This window comes from Bos indicus x Bos taurus, chromosome 24 (genome assembly GCF_003369695.1).
Source record: "Bos indicus x Bos taurus breed Angus x Brahman F1 hybrid chromosome 24, Bos_hybrid_MaternalHap_v2.0, whole genome shotgun sequence".
NCBI lineage: Eukaryota > Metazoa > Chordata > Mammalia > Artiodactyla > Bovidae > Bos > Bos indicus x Bos taurus.
The window spans coordinates 43,484,185-43,502,955 of record NC_040099.1 but is presented as its reverse complement, the minus strand read 5'-3'; the positions used below and the strand labels follow the sequence as shown (position 1 = coordinate 43,502,955).

At 48.9% G+C, this 18,771-nt stretch overlaps 1 protein-coding gene across 6 annotated transcripts in view; it reads right to left on the bottom strand.

Moving 5' to 3' along the window:
* The window catches only part of LDLRAD4 (low density lipoprotein receptor class A domain containing 4), a 172,541-nt gene that overhangs the window by 141,114 nt on the left and 12,656 nt on the right, over positions 1 to 18,771 (bottom strand). The window contains exon 1 of one of the 6 annotated variants that reach the window (XM_027526190.1): positions 17,461 to 17,934. The exons of 4 other annotated variants lie outside the window; for them this stretch is intronic. The gene's annotated coding sequence lies outside the window, so the exon portion shown is untranslated. Of the gene's footprint in view, positions 1 to 8,250; positions 8,354 to 17,460; positions 17,935 to 18,771 lie in introns of those variants that run through there. One more of the 6 variants, XM_027526191.1, reaches the window with a different exon arrangement.

The following is an 18,771-nucleotide window of genomic DNA, read 5'->3' as shown; positions in this document are numbered from 1 at the left end:
AAGCAGAGACATTACTTTGCCAACAAAGGTCCATCTAGTCAAGGCTATGGTTTTTCCAGTGGTCATGTATGGATGTGAGAGTTGGACTGTGAAGAAAGCTGAGCACCAAAGAATTGATGCTTTTGAACTGTGGTGTTGGAGAAGACTCTTGAGAGTCCCTTGGACTGCAAGGAGATCCAACCAGTCCATTCTAAAGGAGATGAGTCCTGGGTGTTCTTTGAAAGGAACGATGCTAAAGGTGAAACTCCAATATTTTGGCCACCTCACGCGAAGAGTTGACTCAGTGGAAAAGACTCTGATGCTAGGAGGGATTGGAGGCAGGAGGAGAAAGGGACAACAGAGGATGAGATGGCTGGATGGCATCACCAACTCGATGGACATGAGTTTCAGTGAACTCCGGGAGTTGGTGATGGACAGGGAAGCCTGGTGTGCTGTGATTCATGGGGTTGCAAAGAGTCAGACACGACTGAGCGACTGAACAGAACTGAAAGCCAAATTAAAAGAGTTATGATTTGTTCATCTCTGGTTACTACAATAAGGCTAAAGCAATAGAGTTTGTGCAATCCTTCAAAGCAGAACTCAGAGCCTCAAAATTAATTTCAAAATAGGTGGAAGACACTGAGCATCATGTCTTATCTCCAAACCATGAATAGACAGTTTCTTTGGGACTGGTTATGTCATTCTACTTGTGAACCTGAGTCACTACTTAGTAGTTCTGCTTCATAGTTACCACTTTTGCCAGATATCCCTCCCAATTCTTGGGCATGTAGCTATTAGCTGAATGTTAAATGAAAAAAAAAAAAAATCCCTATGAAAATTTCCAGTCAGAATCATTCTTAATTTTCCATTTGTATATGTATTCATTCCCAACCAAAATGGAAAAACCTGTGTAGGTCAAATGCCCTGACTCTCAATCTGAAACAAAACGCTACTGTCAACTTCATGACAACCTATTTCAAAAGTTCTTTAAGATCGTTTTTTAACTGATTTTAAGATCATCGTTTTAACTGATGATCTGTAATTTTTTTAAGCAAGACATTAAGCTGTTTAAAAGTTGAATGCATAAATCATCCAGTTTTTGCTATCCTTGAGATTAAAATTAGTTTTTTTATTACAAAGAATATTGTTACTCAAGTTGTATCTATTTTAAATGTTGAAAGGACTAGTATAAAAACGGGAGATTTTGGAGAAGGAAATGACAACCCACTCCAGTACTCTTGCCTAGAAAATTCCAAGGATGGAGGAACCTGGTGGGCTATACAGTCCATGGGGTCGCAAAGAGTCGGACACGACTGAGCGACTTCACTCACTCAGTTCTGTTAATTATTTTTAACTTTATAAATAATAATGCAATGAAGATCAGTGTGAATAACCCATATATGTATAGATTTTCCCATGCCCTTCCAATAAATTTTAAGAAGTGCAAAAAAAAAAAAAAAAACGGGAGATTTTAAAACATTCAAGTCCATTAAATTACTAAAGAAAGTACAAAATTAAAACTTCTTTCATCACAGAAACACACCATACTCTTTCGAAATCTATATTCAGGATCTTATTATATATTCTTACTCCCTCATAAATCACTCAATAAATCTGAACATTATTTCCAAGATTAATCCCTGGTGCTCAACCCCTTAGGCAGCAGAATGAGCACACTAAAGCCAAGAAAAACTCAAAACACCAATTCCATGACAAACAAGGCAGAGAATTTCAATAAACTCATCACTTCTCAGCATAACTAACTCTCTTGGGCCTATCTCCACATGTAAAAATAGCCAGTGACCCACAGCAGGGAACTCGAGGGGTTACGGAGCCATCCTCCCCACTTAGGCAGAAGAAGTACTAGGCCCAGAGGACAGAACACACCCAGCTCCCTGCACCCTGAACTCTAGTTAGTGCAGGTCTTTTCCTTCTTCCCACAAAGCACAGCTCCACACAAAGCTCAATGCTTCGGAGAAAGAAGGCTGAGAATGAATAACATGCCCCCGCCCATGAAACAGCCTCGCGAGGGCGGTTCACTTAAGAGAATTAATAAGCACAGGTGCTCACACAAGGTCTGGCAGCGGTCCTCCTGAACCACCCCCGATGCTTGAGCACCTGAGGATGGGTCCACCTCAGCAAGCAGAGGCTGCGGCTGGGGGCGGGGCGGCGCTGAAGAGCCGGTGCAAAGCAGGGCCTAGGCACCCCTGCAGAGGAGCAGGCCGCCAGGCCCCTCGTACATGAAGGGGGCACAGAAGGGTACAAGGTTCAAGTGACGGGAGAAACCAAGGAACGGGCCACGTCCTTTTTAATATCTGTTTGGCTGGGTCGAAATGGCAACCCACTCCAGTATTCTTGCCTGGAGAATCCCATGGACGGAGAAGCCTGGTGGGCTACAGTCCACGGGGTCACAAAGAGCTGGACACGACTGAGCGACTTCACTTTTCACTTTCACTGGGTCAGGCGTTAGTTGCAGCACATGGGATCTTCACTGCTGTGTGCGGCTACTATTCATTGCGGCACACGGGATTAGCTGCCCTCCCGCACATGGGATCCTCGTACCAGCCCCCCATCAGGGATTGAACAGGCATCCTCTGCGTTGATGGTGGATTTTTAACCACTGGGCCACCGGCGAACGCAGAGCCACAGCCATTCTTAACTTGCACAACCTCGGTGAATTCTCTTTAACGTAGTGGAAGACTGAGGCTGGTATGAGGCCTGGCAGTGGGTCCTCTGGAACAGGGGCCCCTGAGTACAGGACGACCCCCGTTCGTGGTCAGGGTCTCAGACATCAGAGTAGCTGCAGGCTCCAGTTACTGAGTGACTAGGAAAGCAGAAGACCACTCCTTTCCCAACTGCTCGGGCCCTAGAGGAGCCCATGGGCAGCTGGACGAACGGACGCAGGACCAGGTTTCTGGTCCCCAGACCCCCGTCATGTTCGCCTTCTCCCCGGGGCTGAGCTGTTCCAGTGCAAACGGCCCGGGGTGGTGCCACTCACTGCCCACCGCCACCACCTACAAGTCCAGCCAAGGTGGCCCGTGCACAGGCCGGGCCCACAGCCAACACCAACTCCTGAGGAAGGTCGGGCCTCTCCGAGTGAACGGCCTACGGCCTGACAGGAAACCGGACGGTTTTCCGCTCTGTTCTGGCCCGACTGCCTCAGGCCGCAACATTCAGAAGCCCCATCGCTCAACTTCACAGAGGCCAGAACTACCTGTGAGGGACCCAGGCCAAAGAGCCACCCGGGCAACGCTGTACTGCGAAGTCGCGGAACAGCCAAAGTGGCGGCCAGGTGGAGCTTCTGAGACGTGCACACAGGGGACGCACACAGTACGCAGGGACTCAAGGAGGCACGCACGCACAAGGGCGCGCGCACGCATATGACGCACATGTAGGTGCGCACTTATTTGCTTACGTGCAGCCAAGGCTTAAAGGCCATTAAGATGGAAGCTTGCGGGGCCTAGACAGAGATGTAATGTTTCAAAGCCAGTTGCTGCTGCTACTGCTAAGTCGCCTCAGTCATGTCCGACTCTGTGCGACCCCAGAGATGGCAGCCCACCAGGCTCTCCCATCCCTGGGATTCTCCAGGCAAGAATACTGGAGTGGGTTGCCATTTCCTTCTCCAATGCATGAAAGTGAAAAGTGAAAGTGAAGTCGTTCTGTCATGTCCGACTCTTAGCGACCCCATGGACTGCAGCCTACCAGGCTCCTCTGTCCATGGGATTTTCCAGGCAAGAGTACTGGAGTGGGGTGCCATTGCCTTAGGAGAACAGAAACCTAGACAGTCTATTAAAAAGCAGAGACATTACCGACAAAGGTCCGTATAGTTAAAGCTATGGTTTTCCCAATAGTCATGTATGGACGTGAGAGTTGGACTATAAAGAAAGTTAAGCGCAGAAGAATGGATACTTTTGAACTATGGTGCTGGAGAAGACTCTCAGAGTCCCTTGGACTGCAGGATCAAACCAGTCAATTCTAACGGAAATCAGTCCTGAATATTCATTGGAAGGACTGAAGCTGAAGCTGAAACTCCAATACTTCGGCCTCCTCATGCAAAGAGCCGACTCATTAGAAAAGACCCTGATGCTGGGAAAAATTGAAGGCAGGAGGAGACAGGGACAGAGGATGAGATGGTTGTATGGCATCACCGACTCGATGGACTTGAGTTTGAGCAAGCTCCAGGAATTGGTGATGGACAGGGAAGCCTGGCATACTACAGTCCATTGGGTCGCATAGAGTCAGACACAACTGAGCGACTGAACTGAGGAGAACACGAGTTTTCGGCAAAACTAGTAAAAGCACCTTAAGGAAACATCAAAAAAGACATGGGCTTCCTTTAAGTGATGTTCTGGTCCAAGATGGGGAGTTTACTGCTACAACTGACCTGACCCTTGAACATGACTGAGCAGCAGACCCCCTCAGAATGCAGACTTTTTCCAACTTTCACTTTACATATCTTTAAGGTCACAAAGTGTGCTGGAGTAGAGGTCACAGCATAAGAAATTGAAAAGAGAAGGGTCTGAGTCCTGTTTCCACCAAAACTGTTCATCTTCCTGCCTTTGGCCCTTCACCCATCAGTCCCCTTGTTCTGGGGGCAGTTGTCATCCCAGCCAGCAGCTTGATTTCCAAACTCAAGGGAAGAAAAAAAGGCAAAGCCCAATGCTTCCAGAAAAGATCACCAAGCGTAATGAGGACTGCAGGACATCAGGCCCTTCTCTGCCTTGGAGCCTCCCTGTCAGCCTGCGGCGCATCCTGGAAGGGCCTCTCATCCAGTGTCCTCCGTGCAGCAGCCTCACTCACATCCAAATGCAGATGCTATGGGCCGTGTAGGTGCCAAAGTCCGGACCCTCGAAGGCTGGGGGAGGGCGGGCAAGTGCACAGCAGGTTCAACGCAGGCTGGAGAAGCAGTGGCATTTAGAAGACCCGTTATAACATCCCAAACTTCCTGCCATGTACTCTCAGAAAATGAGGAGGACCTAGGTTGTTAGTTCCCTGAAAACCCAAAATGTAACAAGGGAAACAGGACAGACATGAGCAAGCCCATCAATGTCAATGTCAAGACCTGTTTTCAGAAGCCAAAGATGAAAATGTCCTCAGTTTCTTACCAACCTATATTAATAGTTAACATCCAATAGAGACCCAGTTCTTGGTAGAGAGCTGTTCCTACTAGCCAAGTGCCTGGTCCTGAGAGGAAGTGAACACTCAACACTGGGAAGAGACTGGAGGCAGGAGGCAGCAGCAACCCAAGAGCAGCCAAGCCCACCCAAATTCCTAACCCTTGGACCAGCATCCAGCCCGCAGGTGCCATGGAGGTGCCTGTGCCAGCAGACAGGATGAGCCGGCGCATCCCCCTGAGGCTGGAAGTAGGCCAGGATTTGACACAAGTTTCTTGGGGGTAGGTTCCAGAAGAAGGACAGGTGCTGGACAGTGAACATGGACAAGGGACCCAGAGACAAGGTCAGAGGGGTGGTGGGCCCAGGGCTCCTGCACATTCATAGTGACTGGCTTTGACTCAAGCAGAAGGAGGAGCCTTCATTCCACATGGGCTTCTAGGCTCCAACACCCGGGCCCTGTGCCAAATGCTGAAGCCATGGAAATAGGCAAAACCAGACTCTTCCACCCTCAGTGGTGGCCACAGTCTCCATCAGTAGCCTAAGTAGTGGGGGCCTGGGAGCCATCGTCTTGCGGGCTTCTCTCCACCTTTATTCACACAGATGCTGAGCCTCTGCCATAGCAACTAGAGATACAGAAGTCCTGAAAAGTGAAGTCGCTCAGTCATGTCCAACTCTTCGCAATCCCGTGGACTGTAGCCCACTAGGCTCCTCTGTCCATGGGATTCCCCAGGCAATAATACTGGAGTTGGTTGCCATTTCCTTCTCCAACAGGAAGTCCTAAAGTTGTCCAAACCAGCATGAAGAAGCAAACTAAATTCAAGATCATTTGAGTCTTGACAATGCCTCATGTAATTCTCAACATTTAAGTCTATCAGCAGACTCCTCAACAGAGAGCACCTGCTTGACAACAGGTATTCAGGTGACACTGCAGCATGTTCACGTTGGCTTCAGGTGACAGGAGCCACCACTGGGGTAATGGAAGGGCCACCTGGGCAAAGTGAAAGTCAGCACCCAAGTGAGGAAGTGAAAGAATACAGGGAGATCAACTCGAAGGCAGGGCCAGGCCCAGTGTAGAAACCTATCAACTGCCCAAGGATGAAGAGAGACATTTTATTTAGAAGTCAATAAAACATGTTGTTTATCTGACACTGCAACTCAGATACACTATACGAAAGCCACGTTCCATGAGACGCGCTCACGAGAGCTGCAGCAGGCTGGAAAACGTATATTGATGAGGAAACCATTGTTCAAAGAAACATCCATCTACCCCATTTCATGTGAAAGAAATACAGATGCTCTCAACAATCCCATGTTAATTAATCATTTTAACTGAAAATACATCCATGGTTCCACCACCTCATTAGAGGTCAAGTTCATTAGAGGTCAACGTGGTTGGTTTTCAGCCAACTGCTTATATTCCATTTGGTCACAGTTTTTTCTTAAATTACCACATTCCTTGTCATTTCAGACTATTCTTAGAAAATATTTCCCAACATCTCCATGAAATCAACAAAAAATAACTACTGAAGTTGAAATTCTACCCACTTAGAGGCAACTACTAGCCAACTAGAATCTGGACATATTGTTCTACATGCTACTGAATAATTAAGGGTAAAAATAAAATTTCAGAAAACATACACAATTTAGTCTTCTCTTGTTTGATGCCATGGAGTCTTTCCTCAGTCTTTCAGGTTTCATTAAAGAAAGCAAAGAACACTGTAAACTGATTTGCTAGTTTCCATACTTGCTGCCAAATTTCCACTTCTGCAAAACCAATTTCAACCAGAAAAAAAAGTAAAGCTAATCTTCTAGTTCTTCACATGGTTTAATTTATTCAGAATGTGGGGTAATACGTTGGAAGAAAGAAAATCGATCATTGGCAAACAATGAAAATGTTAATTTATAGTTTTATTTTTTAATCACTACACTGTCTCAGAATCATTTCCTCCTCTGAGTTCTGGAAAGCTTTAAAAACATGAATGCTGCCAAACAATGACCTTGTTTTAAGCCAAAGTTCAGTTATTTTAAGGAATTTACTACCTTTTAGACAGAGTTCTCCTGAAAATCCTTCCAAACCACTAACTTTGTTAAGAATTTATACAGGTTTACAATATAATACTGCATAGCTTCCAAACATTTTAGAGTTACACTCTGTGCATTACTTTTGCCTTTAACAAAGCAGTAAAAGCTAAGATGAATGATACAGATAAGGAGAGGGGGAGACAGATCAGGAAGTGACTTCAGCCCACAAGGCTAGTCACAGACAATGAAGCCCAGGGCAGAATGCAATGTGGGAGGGATGCTTCAGCCCCCAAGGACCAGAAGGAAGAGTCATTTGGAAAGCATAACATTTTGCATCTACTGACTTATCAAAATATCTCCCTTCCTCAGCATCTTCAACAGTATAGTCAATAAGCACCAAGTTTTCAGATCCTCAGGTGAAATTAAGCCTCACTTAGCCAGAGCCCGAACAGTTGGGAAATTCAAATAACTGAAATTTTTGTGAGAAGGAAAATTATTACAACCAAAAGACATAATACAAAAAACAATCAGCCACCTTCCCGGTTCCAGTGGCTGCCAGGACCAGAAGGGAGAGGGGAGAGGAAGGGAAGAGTCAAGCCAAGAGCTGAAAGCCAGAGGAAGGGACCAGATGCCCCCACCTGGAGGAGACTGGGGCACAGGGAGAACAGACTGAGTGGAAGGGTGGGGAGACATCCCCGTCTGCAGTCCGTTCACAAAGCCACAGAACACCCTGCAATTGACAAAGAAAATAACAGAAATCACTGTGGCAGTGGACTCAGCCTGAAAAGTACAAAAATACAAAGTCTGAGGAAAGAATGCCCTGATCTGCAGGTGACCTAAACCCAAGCTCAGAAAGGACAGTTAGTTTATATCCCATACTCCTAATCTGTTCCTTCTGCACTACCCTTTCCCTTTGATAACCGTAAATTTGTTACATACTATACAAAAAATAGGTAGGCAACGAGGATTTACTGTATAGCAAGGGGAATGAAAGACACAGTCTTGTAAGAACCTATAACGGAATAGAATCTGCAAAAACAAACAAAAAAACCAAAAGACTATGCTGTACATCTGAAACTAACACAATATTGTAAATCGACTATACTTTAACACTTTAAAAGGGAGAGTGACTCACAGTCCAAGGCAAGCCGCTCCCAGGGCCCCAGCACAGCCGCAGGACACTGCCACTCACAAGGGGTTGGGGGCACCTGACCCCAACCTCCCCAGAGCCGACCCCAAGGAAGAAGGGGCTGAGGCTGAGGGGCACCGAGTGTGAAGGGAGGGTGCTCTTCTCGAGCTGCAGACAGCAGGAGCCAGGTCTGAGCACAGAGGCAGCATCAGAGGCACGCGAGCTGCACAGGTTGTTTTTAGAAAGTGAATTATCATGCGTAGGCCGCCCTTGGAAACTCTTACGATCCTGAGAAAACTGTCCTTGTTCCTCTCAAACCCCATCCTGTGTGATGGAGGAGACCCAGTGCTGCTGCCTGCAAACAAGAGAGACAGAGCACCTCTTGGTGACAGCCGTGCAACAAGGCCACGTGTGCGCACATGCACACACATATATATGCTTCCCGGGGCTGCAAGTACAGTTTTCAAAAGTAACAAGCATTCCTTGATGATTTAAAAGTGCATGGACTTCCCTGGTGGTTCACTGTATAAGAATCCACCTGCCAATACAGGGGACATGGGTTTGATCCCTGGTTTGGGAAGATCCCACATACCATGGGACAACTAAGCCCATGTACAACTACTGAAGCTCATGCACCCAGAGCTCGTGCTCTGCAACAAGAAAAGCCACTGCGCTGAGAAGCCCACCCACAGCAACTAGAGAGTAGCCCCCACTCACCAACTAGAAAAAGCTAATGAGCAGCAACAAAGACACACCTCAGCAAAAAAAAAAATCAAATTAATGAAAGTGCATGACTCTACATAATCACACGCAGAAAATGTTTCAAACACATTTAATTGTTGGGGCTTTCTGCAAGTACAGGTATAACTGAAGACTGCCACTCCAGAAGCCACTTCCGTGACTGAGAACTGCAGCCTGAGGAGCTGCTATTTGCCTCCCCCTTACCATGGACACCCTGCAGATTCTCATCAAGACCTTGGCAGGGACATGGAAGATGAGGTGACTCCACCTCACCTCTCTCGGCCTCTGGACACAACAAAGGCGAAAACCAGATTCCCTTCTCAGTTTGCGGCAGGCACTTGTCCCCAAGACTATCTGAGCAGAAGAATGGAACAAACGTCCTGCCCTCAGAGAGCCTCTCCAGTCTCTTTGTAGTAAACCAGCCTTTTGTGCTTCTGGATCCTAAGGGAGAAAAGGGCAGGTCTGTGCAAGGGCCACTCGCTCGGGCCTAGATCTGGCCTCCTCGGCACCAGGCAGGTCTCAGCTCCCCAGGTCAGACCATCTGGGGGTGGGATCTAGAAATCTGCATTTCAACAAGCCCCCTAAGTAATTCTTAAACATTACCAACATTTGGAAACCAAAATTAAAACCCAAATGAAACTGACCTATGTGAAGGAGGGAGGCAGGCAGCCTGGAGGTCAGAAGCTGGAGGAGATGGGGGCCCTGGGGCAGCTGAGTGAGGCTGACACCAGGCCACCCTGCCCTGGGGGCTGTCACAGAACCCACAACTGAGCAGGGACACACGCCATCCCCCAAAAGACTGACGGAGGCCCTCTTACCTTTCCCGAAGATGCAACTGCTCTGAAGAAGGAGAGCAGAGGCCTGCCCTGCCCCAAGTGTGTCATTTCCCAAGAAGCTCATTCCTGCCACACCTTCCAGCAGCTGAAGATGTGCCCAGGGGAGCACCTTCCTCTCCAGGAGACACCCAGCCGTGTAGCAGATGACGAGGGCAGCCTCCAGGCAGAGGGGCCAGGGAGGGCGAGGTCTGTTGGATGGTGCCAGAGAAACAGGGTACCACGGGGAGCAGTGGGAGGGAGCCAGGAGACAGAGTCTCAGGCCAGGTCACTGGGATCGCGTGACCAGCTGCGAGTTGTTCTGGGGTCCCAGACCAGGGAACATGAGAACATCTGACAGCTCGTAAACTGCATTTTAAGGAGCCCTCCCAGTGACTCTTACACACTGAAGTCTGAGATCCTCTCTCTAAAGCACATAAAAGACACACGGGGAGGGGAGGAAAAACCAAAGGTCAAAGGCACAGCAGTCTGTCCCCACGCCGCTGCAGAATCCAAGCAAGAAACACCGGAATCAAACGCAGTTCAGTTCAGTCACTCAGTCGTATCCGACTCTTTGCGACCCCATGAACCGCAGCATGCCAGGCCTCCCTGTCCATCACCAACTGCTGCAGTCCACCCAAACCCATGTCCATTGAGTCAGTGATGTCATCCAACCATCTCATCCTCTGTTGTCCCCTTCTCCTCCTGCCCTCAATCTTTCCCAGCATCAGGGTCTTTTCAAGTGAGTCAGCTCTTCGCATTAGGTGGCCAAAGTATTACCTACGAGTAAGAATGGAAATGGCTAGGAGGGAATACTCTGAACTACAACCACAGGACTTGATGGCCCCAAGATGGATCAGATGACCAGGGAGAAGGAGGCAGAGCCAGGAGAAGTCTGGGTTTCTGGCTTCGGGACCCAGCTTTAGGTTAGGAAGAGAGAGCTTCTACATCACTGTACAGACAACTCTGCCAACGTCTGCCTCAAATTCTGTTAGAAGCTACCTTGAGATGCTCCTGATTCGGAAAGATTTTACTTTAAATGCTTTTCTACAACAGCCCAGGTGTGAAAGGCACTCCGGTGCCTTCTCCAGCTACAGTCTCCAGCAAGGATCTTGGGAAGCTTTATAAACAGGAATCAATCCAGATTCAGTCTTGGAAGAAGAGAAAGGCTAGAAAGAAATTACTCGACACAATCCAAATGTAGCCATCTGCAGAGAAAAGTATGAAACAATGCTTAATGCTCACCCCAATTCTGAATAGAAAGGAAACAGTACAGGGTCTAATACAAAATACATGTTAAAGGCTTCTCTGCCTAAGAATGTCATTTTCCCAAGTTTCAATAACTTGGGAAATTCAGGATATGTACGGAAAGGTCCATTCTTAATTAACTACACTCATGAAAGACATTGTATAATTGAACAATGACAAATACGTATTCATTTCTGTCTTTACAGAATGTTTTTATACTCATTAAATTCATGTGTGTCTCATGTTCTGCATATTCTCTCTTTAAAGAGCAGCAAAGCTCACTCTGAGGATGGGGCTCCAGGGAGTGAGGAAGCTGTCCAGTCTTCAGCCTGGGTCCTTCCCTCACAGCTCAGGGGAGGACCAGCTGTCTGGCCTGGAAGAGGAGGCCCATTGTGGCCTCAGTGGTACCTGCAAACGGCCCACGTGGAAGGAAGGCCAGCCTGCTCGGAATCACAGGCACGTTTCACCCCATCCACATGGGCTTCGAAGGGGCTGCTATCAAGGTGATGAGCTCCTGGTCCCCAGGGAGATTCCATCCATGGATGAAGGGCTCTCCTCAGTCAAGGGACAAGACAGAGGGACTTCACGCCAATGGGCAGGTGACCACTCCTGTCCACTGAGAAAGAAAGTCAAAAAAAAAAACAGAGCAAGTCCTGGAGAGAAAGACATCTTTGCAGAGGGAAGGAAATCATGGGAGAAAGAACAGCAGCAGCAAATACTCAGCTGAGTCCAAGATGCTACACGGAGAACCTCGCATCTGCTGCTACTGTCATGCACCCCTACACCCCAGCTGTGAGCAAATGTGGTCAAGTTGATGTAAAACTTTATGACCCAGCCAGAGGCCTGAGCAAAGAAGAGCTGAGAACATGCCTGTATCAAGGTATCAGGGGCCGCCAGCTAGGAGGACCTGTCTGCTGTTGGGCTTGAAAGAAGCTGAGGCAGCAGAGGGCAGATTTACTAGCTGTGGTGCAGGGGCCACTCAACAGTCAACCAGGGACCTTTGATCAAAATCAGCGTGTGCTCTTAGAAGGTATCTGAAAATAAAGCACAGCCTTTTCTCTTAGAGGGGAAGACAGAATGAACACCCCTTGAGTTGTGTGAGCAGCACACAGGCAGGATATGTGGACAGAAATAAATGACAGATAAAGATGACAGAGATGATTGATAGATAGACAGAAGGTTGATATAAATAGAGAATAAAGATGATGTGGATATAAAGTCAGTAAACAAGAAACACTGGGGAAAAAATGAATGAAAAGCATGTAACAACACAGGACACAGAACACACTAAGGCTTGCAGCTCCTTTTACCAAGGCCCTGACTCAGAGCTACAACCGTGGGACATTCACAACTAAACTTCATTTTACCCAACAGTCAGAAATTAGGAAGTTGCCATAGACTATGCAAACTCTTTCGCTGAAGGAGATGTTATGGGATTGTGTAACACCAGCGCTCCAGGAAAACAACAGCAAGTTTCAGGAACACGTGGTCATCCTGATCTGAGGATAAAATGAGGAACTGCTGCCCCTCCGGGGTCGTGGGTCTGTCTGGGGGTGAACACCACAGACCTGCCCTTTCTGCACAAATTATGAGTCTCCTTCAGAGGGCATTTTCTGGGACCTTGTGTTACAGAGGTCAAAAGGCCACTGTTCTGGCCCAGTCCTTTCTCTGCCCGCCTTGGAACACCACTGTGCCCAGCCAGCTAAGAAAAGAGGAATACTTCTCTCGAGAGACCAAATCTGGGCCTCAGAAAAAGTCCAGAAGGAAAGACGATTGACCTAAACACTGAATTAATGAACAACTAATGTATCAACTGCAGACTTCTTCAAGGTGTAATTAGATCACAAATGCTTTTTAGAGACCTAGTGAAAGAAAGGAAAGGCAACCGTGAGAAAGAATTTAACCTTCAGGGCACAACGGACGAGTCCATATCCTCAACATCCCGCTCCATGTTTAAACGTCAGTTTGAAGTCAGACAGAGGAAGACAAACACTATATGACCTCACTTACATGTGAAATCTAAAAAATACAACAAACGAGTGAATATAACAGAAAAAAAGCAGGATCACCAATACAGAAAACAAACTAGTGGTCTGTTATCAGGGGCAACATAGGGGTGGGGGTGGGGGGTAAAAACTACTGGCTACAAGGATGTATTTATAGCACAAGGAACGCAGCCAGTATTTTATAATAACTGTAAATGGAGTGTACCCTTTAAAAATTACATAAGACATTTTAAAGTAAAGACAAAAGATGGTTTGGGACAATGGAGTCTCTTTTCTGGATATTAAGTGAACAACAAGGAGTAACAGCAGACGCTGGAGCTTTCCCTCTTGCCAGCAAGCTTTCAGTCTTGCCAGCTGCTGCCCGGCCGGCATGTGTGCGCTAGCCGTGACCCACTGTTGTCACCTGTCATCTGCGACAGGGCTCCTGGCCTCGGCAGTGCTGACACCTGGGGCTGGGTGACCGTCCCCGCCCTGGAGGACAGCTGCAGGCTCCCTGGTCTCTACCCACCCAACGCCAGCCCCACCCCTGCCTCCCAGTTATGACAACCAAAGATGTCTTCCCCACACCGTCAGTGTGCCCTGCGGGGAAGAGCACCTCCATGGAGAACCCGTGCTGGAAAACACCCCATGCAGTGGCTGGTTTCTCACAAATAGAGGGCCCGGGCTACACTCTGGACCCCAGAACACCATCCTGCAGTTGCCTGCCATGAACAGTTGGGTGGGTGGGTCAGGGCAAGTCCACCACCAGGAGGCCAGGCTGACGAAGGGGGCCATAAAGGAGCAAAGGCCGGCGAGGGACCCTCTCTGGCCATCAAAAGAAGGGCTACGTCAGCTAGCACCTTCGCACCAAGCCTCTGGGGATTGCTAAAAGGGAAAAGACTTTCCAAACAGCTTTTCCACAGGAACCCAGCCACCTCACCTTTTACCATTTAACTCACCGGCTGAAGACCCTTAGCAGCGTGTGCCCACTGGGCTTCTGGGCCTGCTCAGCAGGTCCCCCCACCACCCCCACCCCCTCCACTTGGCGGCAGCACTTGTAACGGGAAGTGACTTGTGACAGCTCATAAACTGCTCTGAACACAAAGCAGCAGTTTGACCTCCGTTGTCAAAGGAGGTATTAACAAATTTGCACTTCTGAGTTCCCACACAGGCAATTTTCTCATCATTCTGACAAGAGAAATGTTTAAGGAAAACAACAAACAGCTCTGAGATCTATGGGCGATGTTTCCAAGTAAGTGCACATGGCAAACAGCTGTGTGTCTCAGCGACTTCCTCACCCTGGCAGGTGCACTGCGCCACAGGCGTGACACCCGGGCTCCCCACCGAGGCAGCCCCTCTCCTGACCCTTTCCATAGAGAAGAGAGCCTCCCTGCTGTGTGCCAGGGCACACCCCAGCTCACCCAGCTCCCTAGAGAAGTACCTGCAGGTGCCAGGCCACCGGAGATGCTTGAGGCAGGTGGGACCTTGCTCACAGCAGCCCCACAGACTTCCTGCTGTCCAAGGGTTCAAGTTCAGGGCTGCCAGGGAGATGCCGGCTGGTCCCTCCATCCCCAGGACCCCATTAAGGGGCAAGTTCTGACAGCCCAGGAAGCAGTTTAGAAAGTGAGCAAAATGCCAAGACACAAAATCAACAGAAGAGCCTGATGCAACTGCACGGAGAGGGTGCCAGGAGCAAGGACGGCCCCCCGCAGACCCTTCCCTCCAGAGCACCCCCAGGCTGATTCACACACCAGCCCCCGCATCGCAGCTTCTGTTTCCACATGACTCAGTGGTTGCCACATGCCTCACCATCACCCCAGGCTCTGCCCTGTGGGGTGTGGACTGAGTCCCCTGAAGACAGTGTGACAGGAGCGCACACACAGGTTCCACATCCACCATGAGGAACTCCTGATGCTTCAGATGACTGAGGGAAAAGGCCAGGCCTCATCACTGGGACCCATGGCTGCAACACCGCCAGGGTCTGCATAAGTGCAAGGTGGGCACCAAAGGCCTCCCGAGGCCAGTCCTCTGGCCAGCGCAGGGCTGGGGTGCTGCCAGGGTCCCCAGCACAGTAAACGTCCACAGGGAGACGAACGCACATCTGCAGCTGAGCTTCAGCAATCATATCAGGTTTCGTCAAGCTTCATTCACGGGGAGCAGACTTACTCCATCCACACGCACAGTTCCCGCTGCAAGACCCATGTTCCCTCAGACGGTGCCATTTCCAGGGAAGCCCAAAGGAAGCATTCTTTTCGATTTCCCTTCTTTGGTCACCAGGGTTAAGTTTTCATACAAACACTAACTTAACTTGAAGACTAGTAAGAAAAGCACCCCACCTCCTCCACAGCCTGAAACTCCACAACTCAGTGAAGCAACTGTAACATCTTATAATGTAATAACCCCAAGGGACCAACACTGAGACCTCTCTAGCTATCCCCACCTGGGGGCGAAGCAGCTTACTAGCATAGGCTGGTGGTTCATTCATTCACTCAACTAACAAGTACCAGATAACGCCCTGGGGGGATGTCTGTGTTAGGTACCAGCCATGACTGGGGAAAAGCACCCACAGACAGCTCTTGTGGGGAGAGGAACATGTCAGATCAGGGGCATCTGAGCATCTGGAGAAGGTGGTCACAGAAGTCAGGCTCTGTGCAGAGGTCAGGCGGAGCTGGAGGAGCTCAGGCTGAATAAGAAACGTGAACTGGCATTTTGATGAGTGTGGCAAGGGCTCTGGAGTGAGGGCATCTGCCTGTAAACCCTTCTGCTTGACTTCCCACTTTTCCTGGAAACTGGAAGAAGGCAGGAAAGGACCCAACCCGGTTCTCACTTCAGGGTGTTACAGGAGCAACTGCAGAGCACCAGGTCCTTAGTGACCTCACAGGGCCCCCAGGCACACATGGGAAGGGCACTGCTGAGGCTGCAGGCACTGCTCAAGGTCAGTTCGTCGAGCAGAACGTGAGTTCCGGAGGGGACAAAAGTGAATGAGCCACAGGCTGGTCACAGTCGAGAGGGGTAACCAGTTCAGACGCTCTGCTCTTCTCTACATTCATCGTTTGAAATTTTACTGTAATAAGAGGATGAAGATAAGCTGGAGGAATAAACATAGCAGTGGCTGAACACAACACAAATATGGCATTCGGTCTAGGCTTCCCTGGTGACTCAGATGGTAAAGAATCTGCCTGCAATGCAGGAGACCCTGGTTAGACCTCTGGGTTGGGAAGATCCTCTGGAGGAGGAAATCGCAACCCACTCCAGTATTCTTGCCTGGAGAAATCCCATGGACAGAGGACCCTGGCGGGCTACAGTCCATGGCGTCACAAAGAGTGGGACACGACTGAATGACTAAGCACTGGTAACAGAGGGTTTAGTAGGAGCAGTGATGAGACCAAGCATTCTGTGTGCATTGCGCCTGTGATGCAAGTCACCGTGAGCTGATGCGGCATCAGGCACCAAAGTCAGGGAAGCTGGGTGAAGGGCAGGAGGACTCTGTGTAAACACAGTCACTGCAATGTCACTAATAGAAAGTTTGTTTAAAAAAGCCGAGGCATAATGGTAGAAAGGAGCGGGGATGTGGATTTTAAAACCCTGCAGACACCCTGAAAACAACCCATAATTCTCACTACCTCCTGGCAACTAAAAAGCTGCCCAGGTTGGAACCTGAAAGTCTGTGTGGTGAGAATGAATGTGTTTCTAGTTACAATGTTTGGAGACCTGGGGTTTGCCTGGGTCTTCCTCTTCCTTGGTTTACCATCAATGAATAAGCACTTGCTGTTAGGAAAAATCATTAAGAGCCTGTAGATAAAAAGACATTGTAGACTTTCAGGAACAAAGGTAACCTAACTTTTAAAATCTTGACATCATTTGTGACCTACCTGCAGGAATGTTCAACCCTAAGGCTAAGTGCATGTGTGCTAAGTCGCTTCAGTCACGTCTGACTCTTTTCAACCCCATGGACTGTAGCCTGCTAGGTTCCTCTGTCCACAGGATTCTCCAGGCAAGAATATGGGAGTGGGTTGCCACTTTCTCCAGGGGATCTTCCTGACCCAGGGATTGAACCCACATCTCTTATATCTCCTGCATTGGCAAGCAGGTTCTTCACTACTCGTGCCACCTGGGAAGCCCCAAGGTTAAGTGGAAATGTTCTCATTTCCAAGTATGACTAACAGGATGTCAGAGGTGCAGAGTACCAGCGCCTCCAAACAAACTAGCCTAACGCCACACTGGGAGAGGACGGCCCCCAGCACGGTGGCCCTCCAGCCCAGCTCCAGAGACGCCAACAGAAACAGGGATTCCATCTAGATGGGCCACGTTTCTTCACAGAACCGCGCCCACTCCTGTACCTACACCAGCGGGTCAACAGCAGCCAGTCACACAGAGGGGCTGCAGTGTCTGTGTTCTGCACCATGGACAGACTGAAGGAAAAACCTTACGTGGCCATGGATTTCTGCAAGTGGTTCAGAGGAGGGCGTCGGAGAACCCACATGTGTTCCAGTACAAGGCTGCAGAAACACATGGATGTGGAAATTGAAGGTCCCTGGGCCAGCTTTCTGAACAGTCTGCTCTCAGTGGGCAAGGATGTAGCCTCAGACGACATGCAAGGTGGGCTCACAGGCAACCCCAGATGACCTCAGGTGACCTCAGGCTGAGAGGCAGAGGCTGCAGAGAGCATGCAGGATTGTTCATGCTTTTAGATCAAAGCCAAATGGCGATTTGAGGGGAAAAGATGGAACCGTGATCCTGCGTGTGACTGTTTCCACATCTGAGAAAGTCTGTGTACATGGGCGCTCCGGACACCGCTCTCCATGTAGAGTGAACCTCACCATAGCAACTCGTTCCTGCTTCCACGATGCTTAAAAAAGACAGACAGACATGTTGTTTTCCACAGTTTTTCAGAAACTGACTTTTTGTTCCATGGCCTGAAGAAATCAAGTTCACTGGTGATTTTCTTGTTATAAAAGTGATCACTGTAGCAAACAAGGAAAGGGTAAAAAGACAAGATTTCAAAATCATCCTTGGGCGATGCGTTCATTCTTAAGGTCCTGGCCCATCCCCTGCAGGTGTTCTTCAGGGAAGTGCAGTGCCTGCCTCGTTCCAACAGACTCCTGATGGAGGCACAGTGGAACTCAGCCCTGAGACAGCCCGCCACCGCTAGAGGGGGCAGGACCACAGATGTGTCCCCCGGACGTGGGGAGACTCCCACCTTACCGGCAAGCACCCCTAGTGTCTTTGACACATCACACGGGCTGAAATCCATCACTGGAAATGAATCGCTGTATAACTTGCCATTAACTGGAATTTGTCTTATCCAGGTTTTTAACTTGTTCCACCTAAATAATTTTCATATCCTCGTGAATTTGAAATCTAAGGTTTGCTGTGTGTGCTAAGTCACTTCAGATGTGTCTCTTTGTGATCCCATGGACTATAACCCACCACACTCCTCTGTCCATGGGATTCTCCAGGCAAGTATACTGGAGTAGGTTGCCATGCCCTCCTCCAGGGGATCTTCCCAACTCAGAGATCAAACCAGAGTCTCTTGTGTCTCCTGAGTTGACAGGTGGGTTCTTTACTGCTAGTGCCGCCTGGGAGACCACACAACTCAAGAAGATGAATCTAACACCAGAATAAAAGCACAGTCAGGTGTCTGGAGGATGAGTCAAGCTCCCAGGGACCTGTTCAGGGTTTAGGCTTCTTTGACAAGATGAGAAAATGACTCACAGATTGTAACTTTCTCTACTTTGAAC